The 12,060-nt window shown below is 43.0% G+C and overlaps 1 protein-coding gene across 6 annotated transcripts in view; it reads right to left on the reverse strand.

Moving 5' to 3' along the window:
• The window catches only part of DENND2B (DENN domain containing 2B), a 176,141-nt gene that overhangs the window by 162,838 nt on the left and 1,243 nt on the right, over positions 1-12,060 (reverse strand). The window contains exon 1 of one of the 6 annotated variants that reach the window (XM_065065301.1): positions 11,676-12,013. The exons of 3 other annotated variants lie outside the window; for them this stretch is intronic. The gene's annotated coding sequence lies outside the window, so the exon portion shown is untranslated. Of the gene's footprint in view, positions 1-10,893; positions 11,488-11,675; positions 12,014-12,060 lie in introns of those variants that run through there. 2 more of the 6 variants (XM_065065305.1, XM_065065308.1) reach the window with 2 other exon arrangements.

The raw sequence follows: 12,060 nt of genomic DNA on the forward strand, positions 1-12,060 counted from the left end.
CAATTGGCATTTGGCCTGGTGTAAAGACATGCCCAAACCACCGGAGGACGGAGCAGCTGCAGGGCCAGGGGGCAGGTCACAAACTGCCTAAACCAAGGAGACTTTGCAAAAGTGATTCCCTCAGGCCAGAGAACAGCTCTGAGGAGAACAAGCGGCAAGTATACTAAAATCACCTCCACTCAGTCTCATGATACATGAGTTGAAACCGCTTTCTGTCCCTTTAGTGTCCCTTCTTCCCTCATCTGAGCCAGAAACTGCCACCCAGACTGGTGGTTTGTTTAAACAATGTCCCAACACCAGCTTACAAGGAAAGGAGAGAGTTTCCAGAGTAGCAACAAATCTAGTATGGCACTGAAAGAAACTTGGTAAATACAATAAAGTGTTGTCATGAAAGATCAGACAACTCTGCTCATGATCCAAGCTCCGTGGAAAAGTCTACATGGATGTAGAAAAGGACCAGAAAAATTACTGGGGGAGGAAAAGAGAGCAGCTCACTTAGCCAGCCTGCATCCCCTACACAGCAGAGGGGGCAGGAGAAAAACTTATGGCTGTGGCACCCAGCAGGAGTAAAAAGACACTGCAGAAACAAAAGCACAGTTGAGAATGTAAATAAGGTTCTTGTTACTGCTTATTCTCATTCTTCTGTATTTTATCCACATAGCTTAAAAAAATATATAAATTTACCCAAGTGCAATCCATTTACACTGTACAAAAATGTCTTTTGGAAACATTGCAGCAAGGTTTGCTTCACGGGACTGAAGTCACTCTAGCAATTCTAACAGGCAGCATATATAAAAAACTAAGTTCTTACAGAATCCAAGGGACTGAAAAAGAAATAATGCTACTTGACTGTTTTTTCAGATAAACTGCTATCTAAAACCCAATTTAACCAGAACATTTTAGAACCCAGTAAATGCTCAAGACGGACCTGTACATCATTTCCTATTAGGTGGCTGCCAAATAGATTTGTTACACATTTAATAACACAGTAAAATAAGGTATTTATATAGCATTTTTAACTGTAAACATATTGGTACTGTTTTGTTTAAATGAAAGGGTAACCTGATAGATGCTACAATCACTGGACAATGGGAAATGTGATGAGAAAAAAGGAAAATCAGAACTTCTGCTGCATCACAAAAAATAGCATAACAGTGACCTTGCACAGTCCTGCTTTAACAGGCCTATAAAACCTATATGCTTTGAGCTCTAAGAGGAATGCCCAGCTGGCAGCTGATGAATTTTCAGGTACTTTGGTGGTTTTAGCTACTTCAAGGGTGTTGTCTTGAGTACTCTTTGCTGGGTCATACATAGTTGCTATTCCTTCCCTTCAGGGCTTCACCTCACTTTTGGCAGAGGAGCACAGCTGCAGCTCCTTCCAAGGTCAACACCTTTTCTTTGCTTGGCTAGAGGTGCCAGTGCAGAACACAAGGTACTGTGTCCCTAAGAGCAGAGCTCCCCACATCATGTGCACTTTTCAGGCTGAATCTTCTGCTCACTGAAATTTTACAGTAAAACTGCCATCAGCCTTCAGAGTGCAATTTCAGGCCTATCATGTCTTTTCCAGGCTAGGAAAGAAATGCAGCAAACTGTAAAGGTGCATGTTATAGCAATTAGTTGAATACAAACATCTAGTAACCTCTGCCTCTTTAATGTGCAGATCTCAGGAATACATGGAGAGATCATTAGTTATCCCTTTACAGACACACAGAGAAACTGAGGTTGCAGATAATGGAATGACTTAGAGTACATCAGAGCAGGCAAACAACAAAGCACGGAACAGGACAAGAGATTTGCAAACTAGTATCTCTTTACCTGGGTTTACATCTTTTGATAGACACTGTACTTAATACTAGTTGCTTCTGAAAAAGAAGTTGTTCTCTTTTGGAGAAAGACAAACACAATCCTCTTTATGGGCGATAATTCCCATGATGGATAAAAATCCAAGGGTTAAGAGTACAAAAAAAAAAAAGAATTATACACACAGCAAAGTTGTTTTCTTCCAAGTTTAAGAACAAAAGTAAACCAGATGTTTTGGGGTTAAATTGTTTTAAGAAAGAGGCACTTTTTTGTTTCAGCAGATGTATACAGACATGTATGAGTATTTTTAATACAAGAAAAACACTGAAACAATAAGTTGCTGACTTTTGCTTGCAATATTTAATCACATTCCTAACATGAAGATCCTGAGCTCCCTCTAAGAACATGTGGATGTTTTATTGTTAAACAATTAGGCCAAAGCCACACTGAGGATTTTTGTATCTGGTTCAAACTGACTTTAATGGAAAATGAGCATCTCAGCAGGGTTGTACAAAAAGCCAGAGCATTTTTTTATGCTATCTGAATCTAGCCTGGCTAAGGCTTTGTAGAGAGCTGAGCACCCATAAATAGAGATAGGAAATTGGGAAGGCAGAAAGGGTCTTTGTCTCCTCCACTCCCTGGTCAAAATGAAGTTTAGGGAATAACTGAAACACCTGCTGTGCTACCTTGTGCATCAAAGATAACCTCTGTTTATATCAATAAAAAGGATTTTACAGCTAATTTAATCAGCATACAGAAAGTGTTGCTTGGAATACTTGTGAAATTATATGGATAAATGATAATCATTTGAATAGTTATGATAAATATACTCTACATAAGATGTACACCTGGGCTGTACATCGATCTACAAGAGTGTATCTTTGCCTCTTGGCATAGGTTTATAATAAGGGGGGAGGGAGGGGAGAGGGAACAGTAGATGCAAAATAACTGCCACCTTGTAACCATAAATAATGGTTATGACTAAGTCTCAAATATCAAATATAAGTAGATACAGAATAACTCACACTTTCCAAGAAAAGAAAAATGGAATAACATCATGCCTTTCTATATACATTAGTCCATTAATAAATATTTGAGATTAAGTAGTTAAGAAACATGGTATTAAAAGCCTAAACTATCCTGCTAGTCTCACCACCTAATGGCACGCATTTTGAAGGTAAGTAACTTCACTTGAAATCAACTTCTAGGTTTTTGGACTGAAGGGCAGCAGTAGTATTGCCTCAAAAGCACTACACTGGGTATTTATTTAGAGTTCAAGATGAAATAAAATATTTTGCCTCATAATAAATTTCTGTTTTTCCTAAGACTTAAACTGAAAATGGAGAGAAAAGGTTTTATCTGTTCCCAGGATTACACTCCTGAACCTGATGCTTCCCTCATCTACCAAAGTTATATGAAGTCTTTCCTTCATTCACATTTTGTTAAGTGCTTTTAGATTTATAAATGAAAGATACGACATTGCTGCAATACCTCATTTTCTTTCTGCCATTGTCTGACTTCAGCTCCTGTTTTATATTATCCTTTGCCCTACTCCAGAAACCACTAATCCTTATTTGCTTCAGAAGCCTTCATCATTCAGATTTTTAAACTCTGTATATTAAAGCCTTTAGATGAAAATAACATACCTCAATTAGCCCCAGGTGTACAATTCCTGCATCCAGTTTTACACATTGTGGAGGTAAGCCCCTTTGTTGTGTATTGAAAAAAATCTATATTAAAAAAAAAATATATATATATATATATACACACACATGTATATAAAAACCCATCTCCTTTATGTCAAGGAGTCTTGGATCAAAACCTCTCTCACTGACTAGCCAACATTTAGGGTCAAGCTAAGCCTCCACAAAAAAACATTATTTCAAAACAGCTGATAGGTACTTGCCTTTTACTCTTTGCCTAACTGGGGCAGGGAAGAGCTGGTTTCAGAAACAATTAAACAATTTGAAAAGTCACAGGCAGAAGAAATAAAGTGCCAGGTGAGGAAGAGTTAATGTGATGTATGATCCTACATGATGGGATCATTCACCTGGTACAAATCCCACTGCTTTGTGTGGTCTCCACCCCAGCTAACCTTCTCACTACATGTTTATTTGGGCTGGACAAGCAGATGTGGTTGCCAGCCTGTTCTGCTGCAAAGCATATGGGAAAGGGGAAAGGAAGTTTTGATCCAAGACAAAGCACTAAGCCCCCTAGGGCTTGTTTCCTGATGTTTTATGCATGGACTCGTGAGTATGCGTGACCCCCAAAATTCATTACATATTTTAATTCCTCACATGAATATGCTACTGAACCTTATTACCCTGCTTCCAGAGCATACCTCCAGCCTCATAACTCAGATACACTTCTACAGGTCAAAAAGCTCTACTATCTCTCCAAACTTAAGAATAGACCAGATTCTTTCCTCTATCACGTCGGTCTATCCACAGTAGTTCTGAGTAGTAAGCCAAAAACTACAGTCTGCTTCATCTCATACTCTCTGTGCATAATTATGCGCTTGGCTAAAAAAATGATAAAGGATTGAACTACTAATCTTCAAAAGAGAAGTTGGTTTCACCCAGGGCAGAAAGTAAATTCTCTCATCTTTCTTATAGGCTGTGCTTTTATGCTACTTATTGGTCTTTGGTCTTTCTGTTGCAAGAAATACCACAGTATACAACGATCCACCCAACAGAAAAGATAAGACAATCATTTCCCTTCAGTGATATATCCTGGAGTGTCTCTCCACCAGGCGCATCCCACAGAGGTAGATGGATAAACAATATATTTTTCTCATAACTTTTTACCTTCCACTGCTACTCTGTCCCTGAAGCATGTGCTTGCCACTAAAGACATCATGGGCCTCTTAGTCCTTCATTTGGGAGACATCATCTTAGCTGCACATTCATCAGCTTCACCGTTTGAGAAAACTGTCTTGCAGGGAGAGAACGCAACAGCAAACAAAGCCAGAATTAAAGCTGAATCTCAATCAAATCTTATGTGATGCTGGTTTTAGAGTGCAAAGCACAATCCAACATCTCTCTTGGTGTTCCACTAAACACACATCTGAACACATGAAAAATGGCCAAGTAGAGGAATAAGTCACCAGCTGACTTCTTGCAGCTCAAATAGCTGCTATCAGAGAAGTCTATGACAGACAAGAAGCCCCAGGGCTCACAGGCAAATGAAGAAACTTTCTGTCATCGTTTGTCCCATTTGTAGATCCTAACAAAGCCCAAGTCACAGTTAAAGTGGTACCCACAAAACCTAGATCTCACATACAGCCTAGACACAGCAGCGGCACAACTAGTGAGCATAACACAGTCCATTAAAGCCCAGCTGCTGAGCTTGGGGTGCTTTCAGAGGGAGGTTCAAGGGCTAAAAGGAGAAATAAGAAAAGAAACTCACTAAGAAAACCTGAAGAAAAAAGAATGGCAAACGGTTCCTGGGAACTAACGGGTGAGTTTTGCCAAAGCTTTACTTGCACATAAACTGACAGGAGTCTGACAGCCCTCACCTCTCTTGAACTTATTTTTTCTAGAAAGGTATCTGTGTCATGCAAGTTATGTAGACACAAGAAAAGCAGGACAAGACAATGAAAAGCATCCCCCTCTCACCTTTGCACTGGATGAGAAGGTAGCTGTGCCACCCAGCAATATCCCCCTTTGCTTCCCAGGCCTGAGGACATGCTTGGAGAGAAAGAGCAATTCCTCTGCTGGCTGCTCAGCAACTACAGCACCAGAAGCCTCAGAGAGTCCTGCTCAAGGTGTTGTTTCAGAGCTTAATAAAGCACCGAGCCAATCGGCACAAAACCCATCAGCACTAATCCCTGGCACTGGGGAGGGCAGACCTAAAGCACAACACCTGAGAAAGCAGGGAGGGAGGCTTAAAAGATATCCTGAGGTCTGTTCATAGCAAAACCAGACAATCAAGGTTATCCCATTGAAGCTCAGGAGTATCCATGAATGCCACATGGGCTTTCAGACAAAACAGGTGCCGAGAAGGAGACAGCATGAGCTCCTCGTGCTTGTCCTTGGCCTTCCTTGCATTACAATTAAATAATTCAGCATATTTATTCATTTCCACAGGAGAAATGGTAATGGATACACCCGTAAAACATGAACAGAGAAATATGCATACCCTAAAGGTATATGATTTGTATCGACAAGTACTGAATGCTGTTTTAACAATTTTGGAGATTAAGTTAAGTAGTATTTACATAAGGCCTATAGGGAGGTTCAGATTATGATCCCTTTCTCTCCTTTCCTATTCTGATCTTGCCTCCTTTCAAGTCAGCCATTTCTTACACAGTTTAAGTGGCATAGGGGACGTTCTGCTCAAAGACTGAAGCTAACAATACGGCAGGGATATAGCAGGCAGGAAAACGCAAGCTGTGGTGTGGAACTGCTGCCCAATTTGCAACTTAACAGTGGAAATAATCAGAGCCTGCCATCACACAAGAGATTTGGTTAGCTTTTGCACTTCGCTGATCTGCCATATCTTCAAAACAATATTCCTGGTAATGAAGCTCATTTGAGCAACACCAGCTAACAGGATTGTGTGAGCCTAGAGCCAGGATCAAAAGACAAGACAAACTGGAAACTCCAATCCTTACAATCCTGTAGCACAACTGAGAAGAACTTTCACACACAGAGAGCCAATATGTCCCATTTTTCTTTAGCACACTGTGCCCACACAGAAACCAATGTGACTTCAGGCCAAATATATTTCCCTTTCCAGTGACCTTGAGTGATAAGAGTTTCCACCAGGACAATGGATCAAAATCATTAAAGCTCCTAATTCATTCCACCCTGTCTTGAAAAAACTTTGCACTCCCTCAAAGAAGCAACAATGTTGAAAGCAAAAATGTCAAGAGACAGATCCATCTCCTAACTTGAAGGACTTCTCAGAACAATGAACAGAGTCCACATCCGGAACATCTGCTCCTCGCTGAAGAAGGGTTCTGAGATCTTCCAGGGCAGCTCTCCTAAAGTGCTTTGGTCTCTGCCCTCATACTTGGAATAGCAGGCCAAGCAGGGTGCTTTGCACAATGCTAGCTGGTTAGCATCTGTCCCCTGCCATTGTCACTGGATTTCCCATGAAGACCAACTAATCCTTTTCTTAAGCAGAAAAAATGCAAACCATTAATTCAGTGTGATGACCCCGTCAAAATGATGAGATGAACGATAATATTAAAACTTCACACAGTGACTGTTTTTAAAAACATGAAAGTTGAGGAATAATGTTAAATGTTTCAACTCAAAGACCTGGTTTCCTGTGTTGGCACCAGTGCTAACACTAAATGTTCATACATCAAGCATTTTTACATCTCTTTTTTAAAGAGAAAATAGGAGGCAGATATACTTAAACTGAAATAACATCCCATTCCTGTGTGTGCAAAAACACAGAGGGTGCATTTCCGACAAAAACTCGCGGTGCTTTCAGTGTGTCCTTAAGGACACAAATTCACCAAAGTCTTATCTACACTGCAGTGGCTGACACGTTTTCAGCAGATACAGCTCAGACAAACGCATCTTCAAAGAACAGTGAAAGGTGGCATTATAAAGGAACACCTACTCTTTTCCTGTGTTCCTCAACCTAACAAATTCACCTCCAAGGTCAGAAGCATACGGCAGAACATCCCAAAAACACTGGCTGTATGAATTCTAGCATTCCATTACCTGAACAGTTACAACTCTCTGGGTATACACTCCAGATAGAGAACAAAGTTAAGTTACTCTAAACACGTTTACTGTGGATTAAGCTAATGCAGTCTTCTTCCAAACTAGGTGGGCTAAGAATACAAGGTTACAGGCCTCAGTTGTTGAGTAGGAACTCTTACTGTAACTCATTGCAACTCAGTCACCTCTACCTATAGTCTCCAGCTCTCTGCAACTAAACCAACATATCTAATTTCAATCTCTGGTTAACAGTAACAGACCCAAATAGAAGGACAGACCGAAACACGAGGGTGTTTTGGCCAGGGAGTGTTAATGTACTAGTTGATCCCTATCCCTACAGTTTGTGGTAAACTGAACTTCAGAAAGTTCAATTGCTAACACAGAACAAAACGTTCAGACTCAGTCCCTGGTGAATAAAAAGTTTCTAATAAAACCTGAGAGGTGTTCAAAGTCTGTATGAATCAAAAGAGGACTTAAATCTGATTCTCCATGAGCATACACCGCCATTGTTCAAATCAGTCCTCAAACTTTGTTTCTGCACACCCAAACAGCAAGGACTGGGAAAACGACAGCTGCAGAGAGAGGAGGATCTTCACCACAGCCCCTTTCTGCCAGGGCAGAGCTCTGAAGCAGCACAGGAGACCAGGATTTGTGGAGTCTGCACAGCACCTCGTAGGTGGGCAGGACTTCTCTTCCACAACATTTAACTTGACACATCCCACCAGCATGAGGCATTTCTACATGAAAAAGAAGCAAGATGCAGGAAAAGATTTTGCAGTTGGATTAGGGCTAAGAGTGACTAGTACTAATGCTCAGCTGATGTACATAGACCCAAAAAACATTTCCAGAACCCTTCCCAAAAGGGGGAATTTCAGGTCTTGTAGGGTGTAACTCCCCAAGGCTTGGCAAAGCCACTTTTAACCTCACCAAAGTTCAATATGACTATGAGTGTTTACAAGCAAAAGGACTGGGCCAAATTGAGAATGTAAATATTTGGATTCGGTTCCCCAAACTTGCCTCTGTCTGCACTGCCAACTAAATCCCAACTGCAGACCAAAAAATCTGAAAAGCAACAGTTTCACACACTTTACAGCACAGAGACAAAATTAACACACATGGTACTAAGCATCGGGAGAAAAAATAAAAGGAAAAAAAAAGAGTAATTCATAATATAAACTGAACTTATGTTAAACAAGACATCAATGAAGTTTAGACCAAAACTCAACTTGGCTCAGCTATCATTTGGTACATTTTGAAAGTCTGAGCAGTCCAGATGTTGGTCCTCTGACCTGCAAGAGACTGGATTACATTAACCATTTCTAGATTACCCAGGACCCCATAGATGGCTTGATGGGTCTAGCACACAGTGGTAACTTTGACCTAAACCACATTCTTTCGAGCCATCAAAACCAAGTACTTCTATTTTCCGGGCAGACAAGTTGAGGAAAATCTTCTGTGGATCCAAAGTAATTTATTTAGCAACCTCAGTCCCATGTACTGAATTGATTTAGGATACCAAATCACCCTGACTTCTTAACACCCATGTTGTAGGGGGTTTTTTTAAGTTTTACCCCAGTTCTTTTAGCTATAGATAAGGATGGCAGCCGGGGATCCATTAAAGAGAGTCGTGACCTCCCACAAACACAGATCCCAAGGGATACACCATATCCTCAGCTGCCAGTTCCCAGCCCTTCCCAGAAAGCATTAAATGTCCTTCAGTCATACAGCTCCATCACAGACACTCACTGGAGGGAATCAGAAAGCCCCAAGACCAGGATTTTTTTTTTTTTATTATAAGAATTTGGGTCTCTTCACTCCCACTACTGTGAACTAACAAAAAGTCTATCCTCTCCCTCTTCAGTCAAGTGGGAAAAGTACAAATCAGGCTCTTTAGCTTTACTCAACTGTGGGAAACTTGGTCTTGCTCTGCAGCTAAAAGCAGGCTCTTCAGCGCACTTCACAGTGACCTCTTCACAGGGGCTAGTATCATTTCTTTAAATGCCCCTACACTAAAAATAGTCCTGCTTCCTAAACATGAGTGCTTAGCAGTTCCAGGCATTTTGAGATCCTACATACCACTTTATTTTTTTTAAACTGGCAACATTTATTTAACCAGCAATTAAAAAAAAGAGGCCCAGCCACCCCAGTGATTCTTCCCAGAGGGTCTTGGATGTTTATGAAACACAATGAAAACAATAAAGTGGATAAAATCATGCTATTCTATCAAGTCCTTGGCAAGACTTCCCAACCAAGAATAAATTGGCATGGTGCATTACAGTCAACAGATTACACAATGGCTTACAGGGTCACCAGTAATAAGAGGTCACATGCTCCTTAAAGAGCTACAGTATATGTTAAAAGTCACTTGCTTAAAGTGAAAGGCAACATTTGGTCCTGAGCTCCTTTGAGCAAATTCTGGCAGCCACAGCACAAATGCTGTAGGGGTAGGTGAGGTCAGAAGACATCTCTCCTCCCCAGCACTTGGGAATGGCAGTGACTAGAGCAAACAATCTGCCTAGGGGGGTTCAGCACCCTGAAGGCAGCAGGAGAATGCCAGACCAGGCAGAACTCTTCTTTCTGCATACAAGAGGAGAACACATGCTGTGCACTTTTAGGAGCAGGATGGTCTCTGTGCCCAGTGAGGCCCAGCACCACCACTCTACCACCCTTCCCAAGGAGCCCTACTTCCCACTCCTCCACACTAGCAGAGGAAATTGATTCCAGTTCCCTGTCAGCCTAGTCACTCTTAACAATATGTAGACTGCAGCTAGCTTTAAAAGGTGCTCAACTACATTCTTAGGTAACTTGATAAAGTAATCCTAATTGCTTAAAGGTGTTGCAGTTTTCCTTTAAATAACTCATTGCAAAATAAGAAGGAAATTAATGGTCAAAGCCATAAATCTTAGTCTCACCCCTCAACCTGGTAACATTTCCACTATGCCACCTGCACAACCCAATCATCAAAATCAAAGCTGAATTTTGATACTCCTAAAACATACATGCTTTTCTAAAATCTCACCTTAAATGCAAGATAATCTTACCTTTCTTCTGTTAACTTACCCTTCCAGTATATGGAATATTTTAATCTGCTGACTAGAAATTAATCATACATAAACACAACATTATTAAGTCTTAAAGGCAAAACAACCTCACTTCAATTCATCCTACTCCGCATCACCAGAAATCACACTACAACTAATAGTTTCATCTTTCATCTTCCACAAGTTTTGAACACTCCAGATGATTTTTACTGGATTATCCAATATCTGGCTGAAGTTAAAGACTGATTGCTCAAAATAAAAATATAAGAAAATCTATTCCCCAAAGTCAGTGCAACAGTAAAACAAGGGTGTGGAAAACACTGCTACTGACATACTCTATGCAATAATACTATGCATCCGGCTTCATTTACCTTGACTCAAAGTACATTTGAATTATAAAACTGAAGTAAACATAAGAAGGCTCTCTCATATTTAGCTGCTACTCTTTCATTGCGGTGACCCGCTGCTCCTTAGTAAAGTAAATGTTTGGTACCAAGCCAAGAGCAGTACATCTGATTTTCCCACCAAGTGAACTGCTGAAGCAGCTCCCTTAGCTCTTCAGCTAAATCTGTCTTGGGATCCCAAAGTCTTCCGCTGGAGTCCAGGTGGCTCCCCTACTCTCGTCAACACCCCTGCAAACATTACAGCCGGCTGTACAGACGATACAAGGGGGCACTGGAAGGGAAAAAAAAGTGCCACAGCTCCCCATCTCTCTGCAGATCAGAGCCCCACGCTCAGCGGGTTGGCTCCCCGGCCCGGTTGCCGTTGGCCCGGTCCCTCTCCTGTGCTCTGTCCCTCCGGGGTGCCTCTGCCCTCGACGCCCACGCAAGAAGAAACGTCCCGCGAGGCCCGGCGGCGGCACAGGTCACACCAGCGCGGGAGCACCGACTCTCCGCTCCGCCCGTGCGCAAGGACTCAGCGCCCATCTACGCTCCCCGCGGGTCGGCGGCTCCGCGTCCCCGGGAACCGCAGGGCCCGGGGAGCTCCCGCCGCCCAGCATCCCCGGCCCGCCCCGCTCCCGGGAGGCGGGCGGCTCTCAGGACACAGGGACGGCGAACCGTAGCACGATCAATCGTTTCTCCCTCAGCCCCGCTCCCCTGCCCGAGTCCCCAGAGAGGACCACCGCCCGGCAGCGCAGCTCCTCGGCCCTTACCGAGGCGCGCAGGGATGCGCTCCTTCCGCCGGACGCCTGCAGCCCCCGTCCCGCAACCCGGCGGTTGTAGCTTTTTTGGAGAAGCTAGGAAGAGGGAGAGAAAGAAAGGGGGGAGGGAAGGGGGAGGGAAGGCACTCAGATCGAGGGAGAGAGAAGTATGCAAAGGCAGGAAGTGGAGACGGCCACGGCCAGTGCGGGAGATTAATGGGAACCAGTCACCCGGCAGCCAACAAAGAAACCTGCTCCCCTAGCGCAGCCCGGTGCGGGCTGCAGCCCCACCGCGGCCGGGCAGCCCCGGGCGGCCGAGACACCGCTCCCGCCGGCAGCGCTCGGCCCCGACCCCGCGGAGAGTGGGCGCCGCCCGACTCCGGCCCCAAGTCCGGGT

The sequence above is a fragment of the Columba livia genome, chromosome 5, assembly GCF_036013475.1.
Source record: "Columba livia isolate bColLiv1 breed racing homer chromosome 5, bColLiv1.pat.W.v2, whole genome shotgun sequence".
NCBI classification, from domain to species: Eukaryota; Metazoa; Chordata; class Aves; order Columbiformes; family Columbidae; genus Columba; species Columba livia.